This window comes from Ovis aries, chromosome 2 (assembly GCF_016772045.2).
Source record: "Ovis aries strain OAR_USU_Benz2616 breed Rambouillet chromosome 2, ARS-UI_Ramb_v3.0, whole genome shotgun sequence".
NCBI lineage: Eukaryota > Metazoa > Chordata > Mammalia > Artiodactyla > Bovidae > Ovis > Ovis aries.
Window position 1 is genome coordinate 231,248,967 of NC_056055.1, and position 26,275 is coordinate 231,275,241.

Sequence of the window (26,275 nt, forward strand, 5' to 3'; positions counted from 1 at the left end):
AAAAGCCCCCAATTTGCCAAATTTATTGATTTGCTAAACAGAAGCTCTCTGTGCAAATCTTCCTAGAGTTTGATAAACTGATCTGATCCATACTCCCATCTTTGTAGCCTTGTTGAAGTCTTTCTTCCCTCAACTAAATTCTCATTTTCACATGTGAGGATGTGTTACACTGAAACTTTCCCTTGAAGTCAGTCTCTCCAGGCAGTACATAAACAAACAACTATTCACCTCAGCACAAGCTTCAAACAGCACTAAGAAAAGTGAATTGATTCAAGAACTGGGAAGGACACCACAGATCATCCAGTTCAGTTTTGTTTTGTTTTGTTTTTTGTTTTTTTTTTTTTAAGTTAAGGACATGGTGAGAGAATTGTATAAGGGAAATGGCACCCCACTCCAGTACTCTTGCCTGGAAAATCCAATGGACGGAGGAGCCTGGCAGCATATGATCCAAGGGATCGCAAAGAGCCAGACACAACTGGAAAACTTCACTTCACTTCTTCATGTAGTTAACACATAAGTGATCGGGTCATGTTGTGTTAGTCGCTCAGTTAGTCTGACTCTTTGTGACCCCATGAACTGTATAGCCCATCAGGCTTTTCTGCCCATGGAATGCTCCAGAAAAGAATATTAGAGTGGGTAGCCATCCCCTTCTCCAGGGAATCTTCCTGACCCAGGAATCACTACCAATAATAAATAGCACAGTACCCAGTTGCTCAGTCGTGTCTGACTCTTGCGACCCCATAGATGTAGCCTGCCAAGCTCCTCTGTGCATGAGATTCTCCAGGTAAGAATACTGGAGTGGGTTGCCATTTCCTTCTCCAGGGGATCTTCCCAATCCAGAAATTAAACCCAGGTCTCCTGCTTTGCAGGCAGATTCTTTACTGACTGAGCTACAGGAGAAGCCAGGCACCACACTAATTGCTTCAAATATGTGATCGACTCTGAACCACCCACACAGCGTCTTGCAACCTCTTTTCCATAGGAAGCTGAGGCCCAGAAATTTCACATGATTGTACAGACCTCAGTGTATGCTCAGAGAATCAGTCACGCCCAACTCTTTGCGGATACAACTGCAGCCCACCGGGCTCCTCTGTCCCTGTGATTTTTCAGGAAATAACACTGGAACAGGTTGTCATCTTCTCCTCCAGGGGATCTTCCTGGATCAGAGGTTGAACTCGTGTCTCTTGCATTGGCAGGGGGATTCTTTACCATTGAGCTACCTGGGAAGCCTGTACAGACCTAGCCAGTGGCAAGGAGCCATGTGAAAGAACCCCAGACAGAGGAGTATCTTTGCTTCACAAACCTTCTACTTAATGTCAACAAAACAGTTGTTCAAGGAATGGGGAAAAGGAGTCCTAGAGAACCAGAGGTTGACCCCAAGCCCACAGGGTTTGGAAAACAGAAGTCCAGTGGCCCATGCTCTCCAGGGAATCAGCTAAGCAGTGAGATTGGGGAGCCCTAATAAGACTGTGGGTCTGGAACTCCACTACCCAGGAGGTGGCAGCAGTCAGGACCCAGCCCAGAGAAAAGTGATTCTATGTACACCATCAGCTCCACTAGAAGATGACTTAGGGCTTTTCTAGGACTAAGGGTCTACAGGCTTCCCTGGAAGCTCAGTAGTAAAGAACTCTTCTCCTGCCAATACAGGAGACTGAAGTTCTATTCCTGGGCAGGAAGATATCCCCTGGAGAAGGAAACGGCAACCCACTCCAGTATTCTTCCCTGGGAAATCTCATGGACAGAGGAGCCTGGGGGGCTACAGTCTACGGGGTCTCTAAAGAGTCGGACACAACGTGGCACCTCAACAACAACAACAGGCCCGAGGTTCTACGAGCCCTCTGTCTTGGAACTCAGCACTTTTACTTAACAAACAGCATACTGCTTTCCCATTAATGCAAATTAATGAGCTGTGGTTATAGGTTTTTATTCCCTGTAGTGTCAAATTAAAACTAAATAAATAAAACAGTAATTGGAAAACGTAAATGAGGAAACCATTCAGTGTAAAACTATCAGTGTTTACACCAGTGCTTTCCTTTCTACGGTTTTATTGTGCTGCTCTGACTTGATTTTTTTTTTTAACTAAAAATTTAAGAGAAAAACAACTTCTTTTTCCCTGAATTTCTCCAGATTGCTTCAATCCAAAAATATTTTCAAAAATATTCCCAAACTCTCCTCTCCATCCCACTAAATTGGCAGCTCAACCTAGGCTTGTTCCCTTGCGGCGCTACTCGACTGCACTGTGTATACGTATCTGGTGTCCTCGTCCAGCTTCACTTGCTCTTAGAGAACAGACATTTTAGCTGACATATTTTTGTGTAAGTTGGGTGGCCAACTTGTCCTGATTGGTCTGGGAGTTTCCCAGTTGGAGCACCGAAATTTCTGCATCCTGGGAATGGCCCCTTCCCAACCAACAGTCCCAGGAAACTCTAATTCTGAGCCTTTTAAAGTCTGACATACTTTCAAGTCATGAATCTGGGTTCTGCCACCGCCCTCTCCCCTCTCCATGCTTGACTGTACCCGTTCTGTCCAAAATCCAACGACCTAACCAAAAGCCTCCAATGAAGCTTCAGTCTTCTAGACCCGCACCTCTGCTTAGTCCCACCATCCACTCACTCCTTCTTAGGATGCTGAAAGTGCTGGTCACTCAATTGTATCTGACTCTTTTGGAGCCCATGGACTATAGCTTACCAGGCCTCTCTGTCCATGGCATTCTCCAGGCAACCATACTGGAGTGGGTAGCCATTCCCTTCTCCAGGGGATCTTCCTGACCCCGGTCTCCTGCATTGCAGGCAGATTCTTTACCTCTGAGCCATCAGGGAAGCCCAAGGCTCTGTACCTGTTCTATTTCCATATAGACCTCCAACTGCTCCTTCTCTGACGGCTTCCTCCACCCCTCTTGCCATCCATCTCTAGACCTCGGACTTTTCCAGGGCTCTGCCCACAGCCATCTTCTTCCCTCTTCACACCAACCATCCCCAGACATCTTCTACTCTCCCAAGGGCAACTATGCCCACAAGCCTACCTGCCCAGGCTCCACCACCAACCCTTCCCTCTCTCCCAAGGATAAGACCTGTGTCCCCACCATCCGATGGCTGTACTACAGGACACCTCAGGATGACTATCTTCCCAGCACCTTCAAAAGGGAACCAGCATCTCGCCTCTGTTCCCACTCCTCTTAACAGCATCCCCTCCCAAGCTAAGCAGGCAGCATCCTCTGTCTCCTCTCTCCCCCACATCCCACATCTGAGCACTTGACAAATTTCTCCATCCCTTTCCTGCCCTGCCTGCTGGAGGCTCTCATGACCTCTTACCCAGACCATGAGAAGCCTTCTTAAGTGCCTCCCTCCTACTCTGAAGCTGTCGGTGCTTATCAGAGTTCCCCAAACAGATTCAGTTATGACCTTTTCAATGGCTTTCCAATGCCTCTAAGGACCAAGCTCAAACTTTTTAAGATGGTATCTGAAACATCCCCCAAATTGGCTTCCACTTACCTATTCAGCTTAATCTCAGGACACTTCCATTTCACACACCTAGATCTCTCATGCAGGTGTAAACATTTCACGTGTTCACTGGTCTCACGTGAGCCTTTAACCTCCCCATCATGTTACAACCATTATTTTTGTTTTCCTGTGTTTATTCTCAATGCTAATTCCTATATGGACTTTATTGCAGTTAAAGGCACAGAATAAACCATTTTTCATTCCTTAACATCATAGTATGTTTATATTACTGTTTAGCTGCTATAGTTAATTTCATGGCTGTGTAGATCCATAATTTACTGAAATTCTTCCCTGTTTTACAATCTTTAGGTGGCTTCCAATTTTTTGCTAATATAAACATTACTGCAGTGAATTTTTTTTTTTACACATGGCTTTCATTGTCTTTTTAATAATTGCCTGAAGATAAATTCCCAGGAGTGGGATTGCTGGGTCAAAGGGTGTGGAAATTTTATGATTCTTTATAATTGTTGCCAAATTGCCTTTTCAAAGAAGCCATATAAATTCCACAGCCACTAAACCAACAATCTCATAATTTTCCTAGCTTTGGTCTTAAAAAAACAAAAACAAACAAACAAAAACTACTATTCATTTGAAGCCTGTAAAATACCACCGCATTATTATTTTAATGTGCATTTATTACTAATGAGCTTCATTTTTTTGGCAAATTTGTTTACTAATCACATTCTAATGTGTTAATTCTAATTCATATCCTTCATCCACTTATCTGCATGGTGTTTCTTAGGCGCCAGTTAAAATATCTGTTATAAAATATAACCTTCTGACAGTCATGTGTGATGCAAATATTTTCCCAGTTGGTTTTATTGTTGGCTTGCAGCTACATCATTATTCATTTCACTGAGATATAACAGGTTTTCTAGAAAGTAGTCGTAGTGAAAGTCACTCAGTCATGTCCAACTCTTTGCAACCCCATGGACTATACAACCCATGGAATTCTCCAGGTCAGAATACTGGAGGGTAGCCTTTACCTTCTCCAGGGGATCTTAACTGATGAGCAAACCTTATATTTGAAGGGGAAAATTGGAAGCAGTGCAAATTTTATCTTCTTGGGCTCCAAAATCACTACAGACGGTAACTGCAGCCATGAAATTAAAAGATGTTTGCTCCTTGGAAGAAAAGCTATGACAAATCTAGACAGTATTAAAAAGCAGAAAAATCATTTTGCCAACAAAGGTCAATATAGTCAAAGCTATAGATTTTCCAGTAGTCATGTTCCAATGAGAGAAATGGCCCATAAAGAAGGCTGAGCATCAAAGAATTGACACTTTTGAATTGTGGTGCTGGAGAAGACTCTTGTGAGTCCCTTGGACTGCAAGGAGATCAAACCAGTCAATCCTACAGGATATCAGTCCTGAATATTCATTGGATGGACTGATGCTGAAGCTGAAGCTCCAATACTTTGGCCACCTGAGGTGAAGAGCTAACTCACTGGAAAAGACCCTGATGCTGGGAAAGACTGAAGGCGAAAGGAGAAGAGGGCAGCAAAGGATGAGATGGTTAGATAGCATCACCAACTCAATGGATATGAATTTGAGCAAACTCTGGGAGATAGTGAAGGACAGGGAAGCCTGGCTTGCTGCAGTCTAAGGGACAGCAAAGAGTCAGACATGACTTAGCAACTAAACAGCAACGGATGCCTAGTCCTCCAAGGACTGCAGGTCTGACACTTATGAGTCAGTGTCCACATCCCAGCGAGAAGGGCAGCTCAGTTAAAAAATAAGCACTTTTCACGCTTCTCAACTTTCCTGGGGGCTCCCTGACAGCTCAGTTAGTAAAGAATCTGCCTGCAATGCAGGAAACCCCAGTCTCCTGGAGGGAACAGTCTTCTGTTCCTGGGTCAGGAAGATCCCCTGGAGAAGGGGTAGGCTACCCACTCTATTATTCTTGGGCTTCCCTTGTGTCTTAGCTGTTAAAGAATCCACCTGCAATGTGGGAGACCTTGGTTCGATCCCTGGGTTAGGAAGATCCCCTGGAGAAGGAAAAGGCTACCCACTCCAGTATTCTGGCCTGGAGAATTCCATGGACTGCAACTTTCTAGAATGCTTAATGGTTGCTTTAAGGGCATGGAATTTCATGTCAGAGACTGTCATCTCTCTGTTCTGACTATAAGAGAAAGCAAAGGACGCACTGCTGTTGAACCTACAAGGCTCGTGAACATTCTAAGCTGGAGGCTAAGCTGACATGCTGCTGTCCTCTCTCCTGCCAAGACTGAGCACGGATGACACCACTTCCATCCGCGTGACCCAACCAAGATGTTAGACCTCTGAGCTCTAGTGATGTTTCTCGTTAGCGTATCTGAGGTCTGCACTCTTCCAGCTTGGACGTGTTCTCTCATCACAGCTTTGGCCAAAGAGCACTGCCAGAACCTCCACCAACACCCACGGCTATGAAGGAATCAGAACCGGGAGGAATCCCAATGCTGAAAACTCCCTGGTCTCCTCTAATCTTTCTTTCTCATGAAACTTGCCAGGAAAATATTAAATCCAAAATAAACTCACACATTTCAGAAGTTGGGACCATTTTATGGGGGCAAACTACACTTTCAGGTAATACAAGAGCAGACAATAAGGAGCCAAACTGTTAGAAAGACCCCTCAATAAGGATCATTTTGTTCCACTGTTACCGCCATAGTGCTGACATGGATAAAAACAGGGTGTTTAGATTTTTTTTTTTAATTTGCAGTGGCGTCATATTTTTTAACTATAAAACAGCAATGACCAGAACAGAAATGTTCAAAGAAATCTCTGCTAAGTCAGAGAAACTGATCTTCAGGCTAACTTTATAAAGCAAAATAAATAAATGTGAAGTAAAGACAAACACATGGAGAAATAATCACTTTGCAATATGTAATTTTATAAAATCACACTTAACCACAGAAGGGCTTGATCTTTTAAATGTCAACACTGCTCCTCAAAATTATTCGGATACGTCTAATGAACAAACTGTGTTACCTAACACAGCAGCTGCTAGTCAAGCAACATACTACTATTCAAATTTATCAGAGTTCAACACAATTTAAAAACCAGCCTCTTCATCACAATAGCCACATGTCAAGTGCTTGATAGCCACATGTGGACAAAAGCTACCATATTGGACAGCGGAGATTACTCAACATTTTCATCACCCCAGGAAGTTCTACTGGAGAGCACTGAGTCAAACTACTTTATGCCATGTTCTATGCACAGGTACATTTTCGCTGATGGCAGATCAGTAGCAGCGACTGCAGTGTATTGAGGCTGCAGAAGACCTGTGGGTGGCAACAATTATCCATCCACCTCTACCATAGCGTTCCTCTTCAGAGGCTGGATATGCTGAATAGACTTGGCAGGCTTGGGATACAATGGCCAGCCAATAAGATATAAAAAAGAAGTCTACTTGGGACTGCTGGGAAACCTTGCATTTTCCTCATAAAGGTACTGAACTTTGCTCCTTCTTCATTTTTGAATGTAAACACAATGACTGGAGTAGCAGCAGCCATCTTGCAACCAAGAGGCAAATGCAGAAGGATGAAGGGCAAAACACCCAATTCAACAGAAAAGGAAGACAGAAAAAACCTTCAATTGTGAAGGTATCGTTGAGGAGCTAATCAAACCAACAGCACCAATCAATCACCTCTACACTTGTTACATGAGGAATTGTATCCCAATTTAAGCCACTATTGGGCTTCCCTGATAGTTCAGTTGGTAAAGAATCCGCCTGCAATGCAGGAGATCCCAGTTCAATTCCTGGGTAGGGAAGATCTGCTGGAGAAGGGTTAGGCTACCCACTCCAGTATTCTTGGGCTTCTCTTGTGGCTCAGCTGGTAAAGAATCTGCCTGCAATGTGGAGACCTGGGTATGATCCCTGGGTTGGGAAGACCCCCTGGAGAAGGGAAAGGCTACCAACTCCAGTATTCTGGCCTGGAGAATTCCATGGACTGAATAGTCCACGGGGTCTCAAAGAGCCAGATACAAATAAGCAACTTTCACTTCTTCTACTTCCATATATTGCAAACATGGAATCATATTTTAAAGTATGATGAGAAATTATAGAGCAAATAGCAATACACTGGAGCTTTAACAAATATCTTTGAACTCAAGTATATGGACACATTTTCTGTTTTAAAAATGCTCTTTAATGAGCATATACTCCCTTTCTGTGTATATACGTACAATTTATAAACCTGCAGGAAGCATATGTGGATGGAGATTTTCACTCTTTCATATTTAAACAAAAAGGGATCTGTTAAAACCATGTTGGTAGTGTTTTCCTGAAATGATCTTAGAGTTTAACTGAAAGATCCCTTTATAAATAGAAATACCATGTGTTGGTGCCTTAAATCTCATCATCATAAATATCTTGACTTAAGCAGAACAGGAATTTTGAAGCCTGTTAAAAACACAATTTTCCTTTAGGAGAGGATGTATCTCTTATTTGTTTTTTTACATTACATGGTGCCGGAAATACACTTTATCTCAAAGAAATACTAGAATGTCACTCTGCGGGCATTGGCTTGGAATGGAGAAATGGCTGGCCGACTCCCCTTGTCACCCTAGTCCCAGTGTTACCTGGTATGGCCTAGGGTCATCACTGAACTTCTGTGTATAGGAAAACTGAGACTCACGGTGGAAGCTGAGGAAGGAATGAATGTATGACCCATAACACCCAACTTCTGCCCTGGAACACAAAATTTCTCCAACACCCTTAGTCTCCGAAGGCTGCCAGCAAGCTACCCTTGAAGGCACTGAGGTCTCTGAGACTTCATGTTGCATTCTCTGCAGCCGTGTATCACGTTTATTTTCACCGCAACGTGTAAGTTGATGGGATGGATAGCTTTACACTGTCCTAAACACGAGAAATGTTTAAAGGCAACATTATGGCCAAATCATGGTGATAAGTAAATCACAGCATGAAAGTAAGTCGCTCAGTCGTGTCCGACTCTTTGTGACCCCATGGAGTATATAGTCCATGGAATTCTCCAGGCCAGAATAATGGAGTGGGTAGCTTTTCCCTTCTCCAGGGGGTCTTCCCAACCCAGAGATCATACCCAGGTCTCCACATTGCAGGCAGATTCTTTACCAGCTGAGCCACAAGGGAAGCCCAAATTATCACATAATTTTCCTCACATCAAAATGTTCTACCATACAGACAACTCAAATACACGATATCCACACATTTTCGGGGGGGGGGGGGGGGGGCGGGGAGCTCTTATCTTCCACCTGTTGTTGCTGTCGCTAAGTCGTGTCCAATGCTATCCGAACCCATGGACTGCAGCATGACAGGCTGCCCTGTCCTCCACCATCTCCCAGAGTCTGCTCAGATTCCACTGAGTCAGTGATCTCATCCAACCATCTCATCCTCTGTTGTCTTCCACCAGACTTCTCCTCTATGTGTCTTCTTTTCTGGCGGAACAACCCCTTACCTTTAAATTTTCAAAAGTAAGAGGCCCTCTTTTGTTTCAGGTATGCTATCACAACATGCTGATTCTACAAAGAGCACATTTGAACTAGGCTGAAGGCAGATGTTTTGGTACAGAACTTCACCCAGGTGATCTATTAAGGTTTATTTGAGCTCGTCTATTTACACATGTGGTACTTATTAAGACTTTTATAAAGACACAGGGCATACTGGGAGAAGGCTCTGCTAGGACTTTATGAAGTAAAATAACTGCCTCCATGCACCCAACCATTGGATGTTTTTCCAACACTTCAATTTACTGCTTATACTCTTCTTCGAGTAATTGCAGTGTTTAACCCTGGCCTGGGAAAGGCTGCCAACCTAAAAGAGAATAATCATTTCTAATATACAATAAAGGAGCTTTTGACAAATCCACAGGTATATAAAGGTGTTTGGAATTGTAATGTGGTGCTAAAAACAGCTACTATATTGCTCTCTAGTATCAGAAAGAAAGGAGAGAGAAAAAGAGAGGAGGTGGGAAAGGGGGCAAGAATGAAAGAAAGATAAAAATAATAAACCTTGGTCAGTGAAGCAGAGATTACTGATGTCTTCAAGTGCTAAAATTCTGCAGGAAGCCCTGTGTTTTGCAATATGAACCCTTCTTGGCTCTCACTGCATATTCCAGTCAAACACCACTCAGATCCAAAGCTTGTTTATCTCTTTTACAATTGGAAGGTTTTCTGTGAATAACTTCTCTAAGCCCCTTTGGTATAAAGCCCCCTGAATCGTCTGGTTTGTCAGCTGTACAATTTCAACATTTGTCTCACAAGTTTGGACCCTAATGGGATTTAAATCAGCAAGAGGAATTTATTGCTGTTTCTGGGGCTTTGGTAATATTTGTTTGTGAAGGCGTGTATGTTACTGGGGATGAAGAAAGTTAATTTTTCTTCATTTTTTATATCCAATCAAAGTCTCCTTTTCAAAAGAGAACACACTGTAATTTCTAAAGGGGTATACCCTCCATGTATAAACATACACACTCTAGAAACATAAATAAATATATATGCAGGCCCTCATGTGCATATAGATATATATTAAGCTATCAATCCTCTTGATTTGTTTCTCTTTGTTCCATGTAACACTAAGAAATGTTTATTAAGCTGAAAAGTCTCATCAGTCCCTCCTCATAAGACAATACTAGAAATAAGTAAACTCTTCTTAACTTTTTAACTATAAGGACCGCCTGGCAATGGGAACATCACAGCTGTGTGAGGCACTGTGTTCTCAGCCCAACCAATGTCCCAAAAGAAACCCAACCCTAGAGTGTCAAGAACAACACAGGACACCTGCACCTGAGTTCATCTGTGCGACTAGAAAGGACTTGAGGGCTTTGCAGATTATGGCAAACTGTCGCAGTCCAGGAGCAGCCAATGAGGCCAGACCATGAGCAGACCAGATCTATTCAAATTAACCACACAGTCTCTCATCAGTAAACAGATCCAGGCTATCCCATTGGTGTACAGGGAACTGCCCTCTAAGCCCCACATGTGGGCCTCTTCTGTAATTTTCACATTCCAGTGTTAATGTCCTCCGTAAGCAGATCCCTTTGCTCATCAAGTCATCCTGGGATACACCATCACACAAATATGACACACCCAATGATCCCTGCCAATTACTTAATAGCCATCATGGAGCAGGTATGGCTTCCCAGGTGGCGCTAGTGGTAAAGACCCTGCCTGTCAATGCCGGAGATACGAGAGATTTGAGTTCAATCAATCCCTAGGCTGGGAAGATTCTTTGGAGGAGGAAATGGCAACCCACTCCAGAATTCTTACCTGGAAAATTCCACGAAAGAGTTTGGTGAGCTGCAGTCCATGGGGTCACAAAGAGTCGAACACAACTGAGGACATGGAGCAGATATGTAACAGTCTTTCTAACCCTTCAAGGTGGGCACTAGCCACTGCCTTTTTTGCTGTTTATTTTATATTGAGTATAGCTGATTAACAATGTGACAGTTTCAGGTGCACAGCAAAGGGACTCAGCCATATATACACGTTTCCATTCTCCCCAAACTCCCTTCCCATCCAGGCTGCCACATAACACTGAGCAGAGTTCTCTGTGCTATCCATTTTATTTTTTTTTTTAATTTTTATTTTTAATTTATTTTACTTTACAATACTGTATTGGTTTTGCCATACATTGACATGAATCCACCACAGGTGTACATGAGTTCCCAATCCTGAACCCCCCTCCCTCCTCCCACCCCATATCATCTCTCTGGATCATCCCCATGCACCAGCCCCAAGCATCCTGTATCCTGTATCACACATAGACTGGCGATTCGTTTCTTACATGATAGTATACATATTTCAGTGCCATTCTCCCAAATCATCCCACCCTCTCCCTCTCCCTCAGAGTCTAAAAGTCCGCTCTACACATCTGTGTCTCTTTTGCTGTCTCGCATACAGGGTTATCATGGCCATCTTTCTAAATTCCATATATATGTGTTAGTATACTGTATTGGTGTTTTTCTTTCTGGCTTACTTCACTCTGTATAATCGGCTCCAGTTTCATCCATCTCATTAGAACTGATTCAAATGCATTCTTTGTAATGGCTGAGTAATACTCCATTGTGTATATGTACCACAGCTTTCTTATCCATTCATCTGCTGATGGACATCTAGGTTGTTTCCATGTCCTGGCTATTATAAACAGTGCTGCGATGAACATTGGGGTACATGTGTCTCTTTCAGTTCTGGTTTCCTTGGTGTGTATGCCCAGAAGTGGGATTGCTGGGTCATAAGGCAGTTCTATTTGCAAATTTTTAAGGAATCTCCACACTGTTCTCCATAGTGGCTGTACTAGTTTGCATTCCCACCAACAGTGTAAGAGGGTTCCTTTTTCTCCACACCCTCCAGCATTTATTGCTTGCAGACTTTTGGATTGCAGCCATTCTGACTGGTGTGAAATGGTACCTCATTGTGGTCTTGATTTGCATTTCTCTGATAATGAGTGATGTTGAGCATCTTTTCATGTGCTTGTTAGCCATCCATATGTCTTTGGAGAAATGTCTATTTAGTTCTTTGGCCCATTTTTTGATTGGGTCATTTATTTTTCTGGAATTGAGCTGCATAAGTTGCTTGTATATTTTTGAGATTAGTTGTTTGTCATTTGCTATTATTTTCTCCCATTCAGAAGGCTGTCTTTTCACCTTGCTTATATTTTCCTTTGTTGTGCAGAAGCTTTTAATTTTAATTAGGTCCCATTTGTTTATTTTTGCTTTTATTTCCAGTATTCTGGGAGGTGGATCATAGAGGATCCTGCTGTGATTTATGTCTGAGAGTGTTTTGCCTATGTTCTCCTCTAGGAGTTTTATAGTTTCTGGTCTTACATTTAGATCTTTAATCCATTTTGAGTTTATTTGTGTGTGGTGTTAGAAAGTGATCTAGTTCCATTCTTTTACAAGTGGTTGACCAGTTTTCCCAGCACCACTTGTTAAAGAGACTGTCTTTACTCCATTGTATATTCTTGCCTCCTTTGTCGAAGATAAGGTGTCCATAAGGTAAGGTAAGGTAAAGTCACTCAGTCGTGTCCGACTCTTTGCGACCCTGTGGACTGTAAGCTACTAGGCTTCTCCGTCCATGGGATTCTCCAGGCAAGAATACTGGAGTGGCTTGCCATTTCCTTCTCCAGGGGATCTTCCTAACCCAGGGATCGAACCCGGGTCTCCCCCATTGGAGGCAGATGCTTTAACCTCTGAGCCACCAGGGAAGCTAAGGTGTCCATAGGTATGTGGATTTATCTCTGGGCTTTCTATTTTGTTCCACTGATCTGTATTTCTGTCTTTGTGCCAGTACCATACTGTCTTGATGACTGTGGCTTTGTAGTAGAGCCTGAAGTCAGGCAAGTTGATTCCTCCAGTTCCGTTCTTTTTTCTCAAGACTGCTTTGGCTATTCGAGGTTTTTGGTTATCCATTTTAAACACAGCAGTGTGTACCTGTCAATCCAAAACTGCCTGATTATCCATTCCCCCATCCTTCTCCCAGCAGCCCCATTTTGCAGGTGAAGGCAGTGGAGCTCAGATACTCTGTGAAACCTGCCCGAGATCAATAGCAGAGCCAGAAATGAACCCAAATGCATGTGGCTCCAAAGTTAACATACTGTCAGCTGAGTTCCTAAACGTGTGTCACTTCTTTCCCACAACTGTAACAGAGGAAGAAGAGAAGTAATACCATGCTGGAACTGCTTCCCTCATTCTCTAGCTGATATGTTCTATTACTCTAGCCCTGTTTGCACGTGTGCTCAGACATGTCCCACTCTTTGCAACCCTATGGGCTGTAGCCTGCCAGGTTCCTCTGTCTATAAAGAGTTAAATATTAGAGAAATGTTGCTCATGCACAAATAGCTCATTAAGTTCCCTGAAACAGCTCCTGTCCCACAGTTCCAAGCTAGTTATGGCTATTACTTGTTATAGATGAGTTTGCTTTCGGCCCAGAAACCTTGCTAACAAGCAGCAAGGAGAATGGTGGAGCAAAAAATGACTGCTAACAATTTGAAGTTTTTGCAGGAGATTTGGGATTCAGCCTACATGAGCAAGCAGGAGCACAAAGAAATGTGTTGTGCTTTCCCTTGTAGGTCAGTTATCTCCAAGAAGTCTGCACTCCACTTCTATCCTTTAATCTTGAACTCTCCTGCTGCCCCTTACCCTTAACAGAAAAGAAGCCTGAATTTTATTCTGAGTTAAGATGGTTCTTTAAGACACTTAGTGCCACTTCAGTGTGTTGATTTTCTGAATAAAGTTGCTATTCCTTGTCCCAACACCTTGTCTCTTGACTTACTGACCTATTGTGCAGTGAGCAGCACAAGCTTGGACTCAGTAACATAATCGAGTCTTCATAATGCGAGCTGCCACCAATGTGTCTCAATGTTCCAGGAGTGGGGTGTCATTTTATGTAACCCACTTATGTATGATCCACTTCCCTCTGCCCTTTTTTTTTCGGTTGAATCATGTGGCATGCAGTATCTTAGTTCCCTGACCAGGGATTGAACCCAGGCCCCCTGTAGTGGAAGCACAGAGTCTTAACCACTGAGCCACCAGGGAAGTCCACCACATCTCTTCTTGAAACTCCTCCTTTAACCGTGTGCATGGGAACAAAAGTCAAAACTTAGCCCCGCTCACCCTCTCCCATCTATACCCCACCAAAAATATGCGAGTGTGCATATATACACTCATAGACACAAGTGTATGCGTCTACTCACAGTCATGACGACAGGAAAGAAAGCATGTGAAATATGAAATGCAAACTGAAGCATCAGGAAATCACTCTGAATCCAGACTGGAGGATATACTCATTACGTCCACTTTTTAAGAGCATCACATGGCCACTGAAACAAACGTGTGCCCTGTATACCCATAAGTTGTAAGAGTTTAGATGGGAAATGTCAAGATACTCTTATGAACAAGTAAGGCAACAGAAGACAGTGGATTTCCTCACAAACCATAATCCTTCCATTTAAATTTTTAAAATAAAATTTCTTACAAAAAAAAAAAACTAGAATGGTTAATATTGCCTATCAGTTTTTCATAATATATTATGGATTATTCTAATAAGATTACTTGTTCAAAGCTGGAAGGAGAGATTTTTAGATGTGCAGGAAGAGTGAGGAGATGAGAATAATAAATTGTGTAATACAGGAAAATTCAGAGGGTGAGTCTGGCCAGCATGCCATTAAAAGGGTGTCTGAATCACTGACTGGTTCTAGATGTATGTGGGCAGGGTGGGTGTGGGGATAACAGAGATGGGGTTGAAGATGGAAAAGAGTTAGAGAAATAGAAGGTCTTTGTAACCAAAAATACCTCTTATCTGAGATTTGTAATGACTACTGTGCAGTGAGGAAACCTGTACTACTAAGCATATGTCTCAATTATTTTTATAGAATTAATTTCAGTTAGTCAATCAGCACACATGCATTTAGTATGAACTATGCCAAATTGTGTTGGAAGATCCAGAAAAATGTCTTTACTCTCAAGAAGCATATACTTTGAAAGGCTAACACTTATGCAAGAAATACCCAGAAAACAAGGCATGATACCTCATTAATAAGCTGAACACCATATGTCAAAGATTATAAATGCTATTCTAAAAATCAGCCAACTACCCAGAACTGCCAGGGCTTCATGGAAAAGGTGAAACTTCAATTTAACTTTGAACGATGAGGAAAAATTCGAGACCTTGAGACAAGACAGGCTATCTTGCAGGTAATTAAGAGAAGACAGCAAGAGCACACCACCTTAAGGGCTCTCAAAGAAATACAAGGAGATTGGCTGGACTTCAGGTACAGAATCCAAAATTGGACAGGTGAGCTCTGACTGCTCGATTTTAAAGCTGAACTTTGGGCTTGCAAGAGGGATGAAAGAAAGCCACTGGAGTTTCTTAAGTTGAATCAGAAGCCATGTTTGTCACTTAACACTTTCCTTTCCACCACATCTTTCTGTCTCCAAATAGAAAAAGTCACCTACTTTTAAGGTTTCTTTTGATTCAGCTGGACCCATACAGACAATCCAGGATGATCTCCCTGTTTTAAGATTCATAACTCTGATGCTGGGAAAGACTGAAGGCAAAAGGAGAAGAGGGCGGCAGAGGATGAGATGGTTAAAAAGCAACACAGACTCAATGGACATGAACTTAAGCAAACTCCAGGGGACAGTGGAGGACAGGGAAACCTGGCGTGCTGCAGTCCATGAGTTTGTAAAGTTCGACATGACTTAGCAACTGAACAACAACCTTAATTACATCTGAGGGTCAGAGGGATGCAACATGAGAAGGCCTTGGCCAGCTTTGAAGACAGAAAGGAGTCACGAGCCAAGGGGAGTCTGAAGATGCTGGAAAAGGCAAGGAAACAGATTCTCCCCTGAGCCTCCAGAAGAAATTCACCGCTACGTGTTGTTTTGAGCCCATGGGTACATGCGTGCTAAGTTGCTTCAGTCGTGTCCAACTCTGTGACCCCATGGACTGTAGCTTGGCAGACTACTCTGTCCATGGGATTCTCCAGGCAAGAATACTGGAGTGGGTTGCCATACCTTCCCCTAGGGGATCTTCCCTACCCAGGAACCAAACCATGCCTTTTACGTCTCCTGCATTAGCAGGTGGGTCCTTTACTACTAGCAGAACATGGGGAGCCCCAATTTGAGCCCAGTGAGACCCATTTTAGACAGTAAGATAATAACTCTGTGTTTTATGCCACGACAACCTATTCCAACAGGAAGAGGGAACTAACACATATAGCATTCGCAACTTTCAGGGATTAAGATGTAGACATTTCGAGGGGCAGGGAGGGTGGCAGTGGTCTACAGGTGCGTGCTCATCTCTTTTACTGAATAGCAAACTAACAGCACCAGCAAGGCAACCCTGGAATTTCTGAAGGCCATGTTATTGGACCTATTTTGAAAGGTCATTTTATTATAACAGATTTGGGTACTTTTGAGTCAGCATGGGTTCTGACCCATAACAACCCTCCATAAACATTAATAGTCATTTCCACATTTCCATTGATTGCAAGTCCAGTTTTCAGGATCCTGGTTATCTGATACGCCATGCTTTATTTGAAGCACTGAAATGCTTGTCGTGATACTGTCATTTCATAGTGATCAACAGCTTCCCGGTCCCCCACATCTGACCCTCTCCAGGTTTTCCTCTTCCCTCCCATCCTCAACAAGCTTTCTCTGCTTTGCTTTACCACTCAGTTCACAGGTACAACTCTCTATCCCCAACCTCTTGACATCACAAGATTGACCCTGCTGGCAGGAAGCAGGGAACCCCTCCAACGGATGAACGGAAAAGACCAAGTTAAGGAGAGTAAAACAGCCACTGCTTTACTCAGAGAAGCGGCCGGCAGAGCAGAGGAGCTGCCCAGAGGTTGTGGTCCTGAAAGTTACACTCAGGGGGGCAACACTGCAGGAAGTCCTGAAGTCTGCTGTCCAAGATCCCCAAAGACAGCTTCCATAGAGGTGGCATAGGAGACAACGATGCGGTATAGCCACCAGCAGCCAGATGGATGTTTTCTAATAAGTCCACAACTTTTTTAAACTTGATGTTTCAGATTTATCTTCACTGACCGTTGCTAATTTTTGAGCACTTCTTTTTCTTAAATGCTGATATTAACCCATGAACTAGCCACTGGAACCCTGGCATCGTCATCTTCCTGCAATGTCTCAATAACTGACCCATATTAGCCTTGTTCTTTAGCAAGGGGATAAGGTCATGACAGCGATGCTGTAATCCTATCAGGTACTCCACATGGATGGGCCAGAGGAATGAGGGATTAAAATCACTCGAGGGGAAACTCAATGATAGCGACTGCACTGGGGACCCCTAGGCCAGAAGGACATCCATGGAAAACAGTTAAGGTAAAAAGACAAACAGGCACCTGGGAAGCAAGACAAAAAGCTGTACATGGCTCTTTTTTGTCTTCTTCAGTAGATTCTCAATGGAATGAAACCAAAGCCTGTATTTTGGAGAGAAAAGCTTAAATATCCTCTTAAAACAAGACTCTATGAGAGCTGGTGGCAATACATCACCGCAAAGATGACCTGTACAAGGCTGCAAACAATTTGCTGGATGGACATAGTAGTAAAGTGTGTCCGCTTTTAAGAAACCCATGTACATGTAAATAGTCACTGAAGGGGTCATTTCAGGGGTAGACTTAGAAGAAAGAGGCCCTCTTTTATGAACAGAGGCCTCTCTGACATAAACTCACCCCAAAGCAAGGCAAATAACAGGAGAAAGAGAAGGGAGAAAAAGGAAGCATTTCAAGATGGCAGGTCCAAAAACTTCTAGAGGATTGGGAGGGGCAGGGGAAGCCACTTCAGATGGAGCAATGAGTCAGGGATTCCTGGAGATGCTTCTCTGATAAGCCTTGTTGTGTCAAGGAGCCAAACCACTGTTCCCCTCTCCTTACCAAAAAACAGCCTCCTTTATCTGAGAAGATTAACCCTTCTCTACTGGGAGTGCCGGGAGAAATATCAATAACCTCAGATATGCAGATGACACCACCCTTATGACAGAAAGTGAAGAGGAACTAAAAAGCCTCTTGATGAAAGTAAAAAAGGAGAGTGAAAAAGTTGGCTTAAAGCTCAACATTCAGAAAACGAAGATCATGGCATCCGGTCCCATCACTTCATGGGAAATAGATGGGGAAACAGTGGAAACAGTGTCAGACTTTATTTTGGGGGGCTCCAAAATCACTGCAGATGGTGACTGCAGCCATGAAATTAAAAGACACTTACTCCTTAGAAGAAAAGTTGTGAGCAACCTAGACAGTATATTCAAAAGCAGAGACATTACTTTGCCGACTAAAGTCCGTCTAGTCAAGGCTATGGTTTTTCCAGTAGTCATGTATGGATGTGAGAGTTAGACTGTGAAGAAGGCTGAGCGCCGAAGAATTGATGCTTGTGAACTGTGGTGTTGGAGAAGACTCTTGGAGAGTCCCTTGGACTGCAAGGAGATCCAACCAGTCCATTCTGAAGGAGATCAACCTTGGGATTTCTTTGGAAGGAATGATGCTCAAGCTGAAACTCCAGTACTTTGGCCACCTCATGCGAAGAGTTGACTCATTGGAAAAGACTTTGATGCTGGGAGGGATTGCGGGCAGGAGAAGAAGGGGACGACCGAGGATGAGATGGCTGGATGGCATCACAGACTCGATGGACACGAGTCTGAGTGAACTCCTGGAGTTGGTGATGGACAGGGAGGCCTGGCGTGCTGCGATTCATGGGGTCGCAAAGAGTCAGACACGACTGAGCGACTGAGCTGAACTGAACTGGGAGTGCAACTTCAGGAGGGACCTTGCTGGGAGTCTAAGGGAGGGAGGAGAAACTGATAGAACAACTGACTAAACCTTGGTGATCAGTGGGGGAGAGAGGCTCCAGCCAGGTCACTGTCACAACCTAGGAACCTTCAAGAAGCAGCCTTCTCCTTGAACACGTAAGAAAGCATGCTAAGGGAACTTCCCTGATCGTTCTGGACTTCTCTAGTGGCTCAGTAGGTAAAGAATCTGCCTGTAATGCAGGAGACCCAGGTTTGATCCCTGGGTTGGGAAGATTCCCTGGAGAAGGAAAATGGCAATGCACTCCAGAATTCCTGCCTGGGAAATCCCATGGACAGAGAAGCCATAGGGTTGCAAGAGTCAGAACACCATAATTAAACCACCACCTGGTGATCTAATAGTTAAGAATATGCCTTCCAATGCAGGGGGTACAGGTGTGATCCCTGATCAGGGAACTAAGAGTCCACATGCTGTACGGAAACTAAGCCTGTGCGCTCTAGAACTTGTGCGCCGTAACGAAAGATCCCATGTGCTACAAATAAGACCAGATGCAGTCGAAATAAACAATCTCTTTCAAAACAGAAATCATGCTAAAGTGAGGCAGACAGCTTGAACAGAGAGAGAGAAGAAGGAAAACAGAGCACCCTCTTCAAGTAGAAGGTACGGGAGAAGGTAATAGGTTAAAGGGAGAAGACCAAGTCATAGAGGCCAGATAAATCTACAGCTCTTACTATAGTGTAGCGATCAGCAAATTACCGTCCAGAACAAAACAACCCACCATTTGCTGTTATACATAAAGTTTTCTTGAAACACAGGCTTATCCATTTGTTTGCTGTGTGCTGTGCTTAGTCGCTCAGTTGCATCTGACTGTTTGCAACCCCATGGACTGTAGCCCTCCAGGCTCCTCTGTCCATGGGGATTCTCCAGGCAAGAATACTGGAGTGTTGCCATGCCCTTCTCCAGGGGATCTTCCCAACCCAGGGATTGAACTGTGGTCTCCTGCATGGCAGGTGGATTCTTCACCAGCTGAGCTACCAGGGAAGCCCATCAATTTGTTTACTGTCTGTGGCTATCTTCATACTGAAATCTCAGAGAATTTATAGCAGATTATAGTCCACCAAGCCCCAAATACAAAATGCCTGTCCCTCTGCAAGCACACACATAACTTGCTGACCCCCAATGCAGACGATGATCTAAATGTTTTTGAAATGTTATAAAATCTCCCCCTAATATGAATAAATTAAAACACACAGAAGAATTCACTTGTAGGTCTTATGTAAGAAAGAAAAGTATCCACTGTGGGAACTTAGAATGGCTTCACATCCAGAAAACAGAACTGGAAACCGAATTCAAACTCAGTGACTATGTGAAAGGGCTTAGGAGAAAATACATAGTCATCAATAGCAGTCAGTGTTATGGAAAGAGCAGTCAGCCCAGGAAAAAAGCACTACAGGGCTGAATAACATGGATGGAAAAGAAGAGTAATCAAATGTGATATGAACACTTCCACTTACCATTTTTATTTATTTAAGAATGTCCCCTAAAAATACTAACATAGCAAACTGCCCTAACAAGCATTATCATGTAGATAGTACATTATAGTTGTGACTGGAGATGTAGCAATAATTTGTAATGACCTACTATGCAATAGGGGAAAAAAAGAAAAGAGAACAGTCTTTGAATCTCAGACAAGAGCAAAGCTGGTCATTTGTTTCAACCTATATGTGGTATGAGAAACAGAGGAGAACAGAAGTAGGTAGAGCTGAAGGGGACAAGGAGAAACTTAACATTCTCAACACATTTTTTGCCTAAAATTAAAGGCCATTTGTGTGATAGTCACTTAGTTGTGTCGGATTCTTTGTGACCCCCATGAACTGCAGCCCACCAGGCTCCTCTGTCCATGGAATTCTCCAGACAAGAATACTGGAGTGGGTTGCCATTCCCTTCTCCAGGGGATCTTCCCTACCCAGGGATTGAACCCGGGTCTCCAGCATTGCAGGCAGTTTCCTTATCATCTAGACCACCAGAAAGTGAAGTGAAAGTGAAAGTCTCTCAGTCGTGTCCGACTGTTTGCAACCCCATGGACTAATTCTCCAGGCCAGAATACTGGAGTAGGTAGCCTTTCCCTTCTCCAGGGGCTCTTCCCAACCCAGGGATTGAACCCAGGTGTTCTGCATTGCAGGCAGATTCTTTACCAACTGAGCGATCAGGTAAGCCACCAGGGAATCCCTAAAATTAAAGGATACCCCAGTATAAATAAAATTTGGAATTAAATGACATTTCTTGACTCACTATACATTTTTGTGCCCCTCAGTACCCACCCCCTCCCCAAATACACAAAAGAATTTCTGAATTTTAGGAACGTCTGATAAATTCTCAGTTACTGAAGCAAACCACGGAAAGGAGGTCTATGGAATTAACACTGGAGTCAATTTATACTTACACTGGAATTAATTTATTCTGACTTACACATAATAAAATTAATCATTCCAATTTTAATTAATGTCCTTCTTTCAGACTCCTCGACCAAATGGAATCTACATGGTGGGAGGGGTGGGAGCTAGCATCAAATTAATTAGTAACTTTGAAGGTTCATTTAAGTTTCTACTTTCATATTAAAAATGGTGACATTAACTTTCAATTTAGAGAGCCCTTTCTTTCAATTTAAAATGGTTTTGTCTTATTTCTTTAAAACGCTCTATTTCCATGCTGGTCCAGAAAGCAGAAATATCTTGGAGGTAAAATAAATCCCTCAATTACCAGGAATGGAATTTGAAAGCCGGCCTCTAATCACCCAATAAAGTTTTTTTAAAGGGGGAAAACCATAACTCAGCAGGATAAGACTTCATTCAAGCATTAATTGCTTTCAAAATCATCCAGCTTGATACTGTATTAACTGTTTAAATTGCCAAACCACATCATTGCTCAGTTGATCTTGGAAAGCTTCAGAAACCACAAACTAGAGCCCAAAGATAAAAGGTCAGTGAATTAGTTACTTCCAGAATGAGATAAACTTTTGAAAGAAAACAGGATATAAAAATGTGTTTGCACAGGACATAAAGTATGATATTCACTCTACTTGATCAAAGTGTCTTTGGATATTAACTTGGGAGAGGGGGTAAGTCACAGATGAGTAAGACAGGCACAAGCATGCAAAGACAAGAACTCTGGCTCCCCTTTTTGCATTTACAAATAGATCTCTAGCCTCATGAGGACATACAGGCAGAGATGGGAGGAGAGGGGCAATGTCCAAAGTCTCAGATACTATTACTAAGTGGGTCAAGACATTGTTGCTAGAACTAGTCTGACCAGCATAACCCTGGCTGTCCTACTAAATACCTTGAACTTGGCCAGCTTTTTCCCTGAACAATTTACTCACTATAAAAGCAATCACATTAGTACGGATTCCAGGAATATTGTAAGAATTAATGGAGATAAAGCAAGCAGAGATTTGACCTACAGAAAAATATGCCGTAAAAATTAGGTTCTGCTATTTCTTTGTGAATACTACTAATTGTTATCGGTATTATTTAGAATATTCCACTTGATTTGAAAGGGGATCAACCAACACTCTGCCCAACCATCAGTAGGGTCTGTTTTTATTGATTTCTATTTCTCTTGGCTATATGCTACATTTTCCTGCCAGAACTTATCTTACAATGAATGTGGTGGATGACATATTTTAAGACTCTGGATTCTATTTTCACTCTATCTTAACAGGAATGTTGATTTTTGCATTAAAACTCAGTTAAGTTACTAGCTAATAGCCTTGAACTTGTGGAGGCTTGGTTTTCACACTGTGGCATGTTGGGCCCGTTTCAATTCTGCCCTGAGACCAAGGGATAAAAATGTGTTTTACCTAGGAAAAAAAGACTAAATAATTACCTATGATTGTTTACCTAGTCACAGGAAATCTGAGTGTTGCACAAATAGAAAGAAAGGCTTCTTCAGGCAAACACAGGTTTTGAAGGTGTCCAATTCTTCCATTATAATACTGAAAAATATATTCGTACTATAGATCTTTCTAAAGAGTTGGTGAACTTTTAAGGAGTACAAAACTCACAGCATGCATAAATCAGGCTGTATCTCCCCCATATGGGCAGAAAAGTTTCAATAACCAATGTAAATAACTAAATAAGAACCAAAATACCTTATAATTTATCTGCTACAGTTAAAATAGACTCCTTATTTTATTTCTTGAATTTTTTTTCCCAAAAGTTATCATTTTTTCAAGAATCAAATACAAGAATATGCTTACATGTATTCCACACCCGATTTGATTCCATCTTCACTACTTTTGGAACATTTCTTCACCTCTATAAGCATATTCCCTCACCTGTAAAAATTCATAACAGGTACCCCTCGAGCCAAGAGTCAGATAACTGAAGTGACCTGGCACGCACGAACGCACCTCTTGAGCACCAACAGCAAGTACAGAGCTAGTGCTCAGTAAACGTTATTTTTAAAGGCAGAGACTTCTGCATTTGGGGTGCAAGGTGGGGGAAAAAAAATTGAATCCAACAACTAAAATACAATTTTCCTGCTCTGCCTAATTAGAGACCAGCTCAAATCAAAACTCACAGCACTTGCTATGACTCAGCACACTCCACAGAACAACCAGAAACGGCATGCCCACAAGCTGAAATATTTAGTTACAGGTGGGAAAGGAAAACTCGTGATGCTGCCCCCACCCTAACCCACTGCTACCTGAAATCTGTTCCTCCTACGACAGAACTGGGCTGGCTCCATATGCCGCTCGACCTTCCACTCAGCCGCCCAGGCTAGGAACCTGAACATCACCCTTCACATTCCCTCCCCTCCCCAATCTGCCATCAACCCATTCTGCCTTTTAACTCTCACTCAAACCCTCTGCCACCTCCTCACCTCCAAGAGTCACTGTTTTACATAATATTTTCATGCCCCTTTTTCTGCCCCATTTCCAATAGTGTCCTCATTTCCTTGTTTTTTAATTCCTTTGCTACGCCACAACCAGAATAACATTCCTAAGACCTATATATCTGAGTTCTTTGTCTCCTATTAGCCACCAAGCAGTTTCCCACGGCCTAAAGGCTGGAACCTATGCTCATAAATACCCCAATCAAGGCCCTTCCCAATGGAGCCTGAGCTACACCTTGGCTTCTTCATTCCTTGACCCAGTCCCTCTCCCACTCCCCAGCCTCACAGGATGCGCTCACACTGCTGTCCAGACAAGCCTGAGTTCACAGCTCTCTCTTCCCTGTACCTAGGGTCATCTTCTCAACCTAGCAAATGCCTATTCTTTCTTGCACACTTACATCCCATCCTCTGTGAAGCATTCCTGTCTAGGACAGGGTTCATAACTGCCTTCTGTTTGTATTTACAGTAGGTATGCACTGCACTATATCTGACATGTTTGTATGTCTGTTGCATTCTCAAGACAATGAGCTCAGCGTAGTATCTGGCTCGCAGTAGATGTTCAATAAACATCTGTTGCACTAATGAATGAATATCATCTTTTCATCTCTATAGCTGGCATTCTACAGATTTGTGACCCTGGAATATTAAAGTTGAGAGACAAAAAACAAGAATGCAACAAAATATTTCCCTCCCAGCAAATCCTCCCACCCAAAGACCACAATTAAAAAAAAAAAAAAAGAAATAGTGAGACTTAGATTAATCACAGTCATTTTTATCTGCATTTCTCCAATACCGAGAGGAAAGAAAACCTCTTCTTTTACAATATCAAAGTTATAGCTATACTGGTCAAAGTCCAGTTTGGTAACTCTTAACTTTTCCAAGCTCTTAGACGTATAATGTTTTCTTTTCAGATCATGTAAAGCTTTCAAAAAAATCCTAATTTGATTTTTGTCAAGCAAAGATTAACGGTAGATACTTTAATCATGAAAGTCATGTTTGGCACTGGAATTTGGCAGAAAGCCCCACGTGTACTTTCTCTGGGACTAAATTGCTCATTTCTAATACAAACATAATATAAAGCAAAAAACAGCATTGTGTAAACAAAATATGTTACTTTTTAGTTCTCAACTAATTGAAAATTAGTGCAACTTTATTTAACCACTAATTCAATGCAACTTGGGATTTTAATGTAAAGGAGGGAATCAAGCATTCAGTGAAGTCCAAGCGCACTTCAACCTCTGTAGCCTTTCTCCAGTCACACTTGTAAGCAGTTTGGCACCAATTTTTCCAAAGACACAACCAAATATCCTTGATTCTTATATCATCCAAACAACTGCAGCCAGCTGTGAAAACGAGAACTAGGGATGAAGTCTGCCTGCAGGGAGCCCTTCAAAACTACAAGCGTGATTGTTTCCTCAACAAACATTCATGACCCTCTTTCCCGAAATTTCAACTTCACAGACCACCTCATTAAAAAAAAAAAAAAGAAAAAAGAAAAGAAAAACTCAATCCTTCAAAATTCTTTAACACGATCAAAATTTTGTCTTCAACCTCTAAGAAGCCCAATTATCTTCTCCACCATTTGGCATGTAGTTTGCATTCCTGAATAATGTGTTTATCACAAACACAAAATCTCTCTTTCCATCCTCAGAATCTCATAGTGTTATCTAATCAGCAAAAGCAATCTCCATTTTTTTTTTAAAGTAAAGCTATATACTCTTCCTTTCTCACTTCCTCTGAACAGCCTCACCTCCCAGACTTTTGTTCTCTGCATTCCCATCAGAGGGTCCCTACAAAACCCTCCCCAACTCATGCTTTGCTTTTGGCCATAGGTATGATATCATTAGTCACTCTGGTGCTTAGAGAAATAGGAAAATCATCCAGGCAAATTTCAAAGTTCCATAACCAGAAAGTGAAAGTCTCTCAGTCATGTCCAACTCTTAGCGACCCCATGGACTATACAATCCATGGAATTCTCCAGGCTAGAATACTGGAGTGGGTAGCCTTTCCCTTCTCCAGGGGATCTTCCCAACCCAGGGATCCATAACCAGAAGCTCTGGGTAATTTAAATGGAGTGTTACTTGCTTCTCAATTGTTTAAGATCAAAATCTCACATATAGGTCTGTCATGTAACAAAGCCTTCTTTGCCAATAAGCATGTTTTTCTTTGCACTTAATAGAGCGGTCCAAACTAATTATGGCATTTGTATCTTATGCTGTTGAAAGTGTTAGTTGTTCAATAGCACCCCATTTTTGTAACCCCATGGACAGTAGCCCACCAGGCTCCTCTGTCCATAGAATTCTCCCAGCGAGAACACTGGAGTGGGTGGTCCTTCACTTCTCCAGGGGATCTTTCCAACCCAGGTACAGAACCCGGGTTTCCTGCAGAGAAGGCAGATTCTTTACGGTCTAAGTCATCAAGGAAGCCTGTATCTGCTCCTGGATGCACTTTAAAATCCACCTGTTGTTCAAAACCCTTTTGCATGACCAAGTCTCTTGCACTACGCTTTTTCTGTTTTCTGAACACACAACTGTGTAAAGCCTCTCTCTTAGACAAAGCTTTCTCTCTGTTCTAAGCAAGGCCAAGGTGAACACGATGCTTCTATAATGCCCCAAGCCTCCTAGTGAATGCCATAGATGTCATTACATGCTTAAGTGCAA

General features: G+C 42.6%; 1 protein-coding gene across 3 annotated transcripts in view; it reads right to left on the reverse strand.

The window, feature by feature from the left end:
* The window catches only part of PID1 (phosphotyrosine interaction domain containing 1), a 285,639-nt gene that overhangs the window by 219,888 nt on the left and 39,476 nt on the right, over positions 1–26,275 (reverse strand). The window lies entirely within an intron of this gene.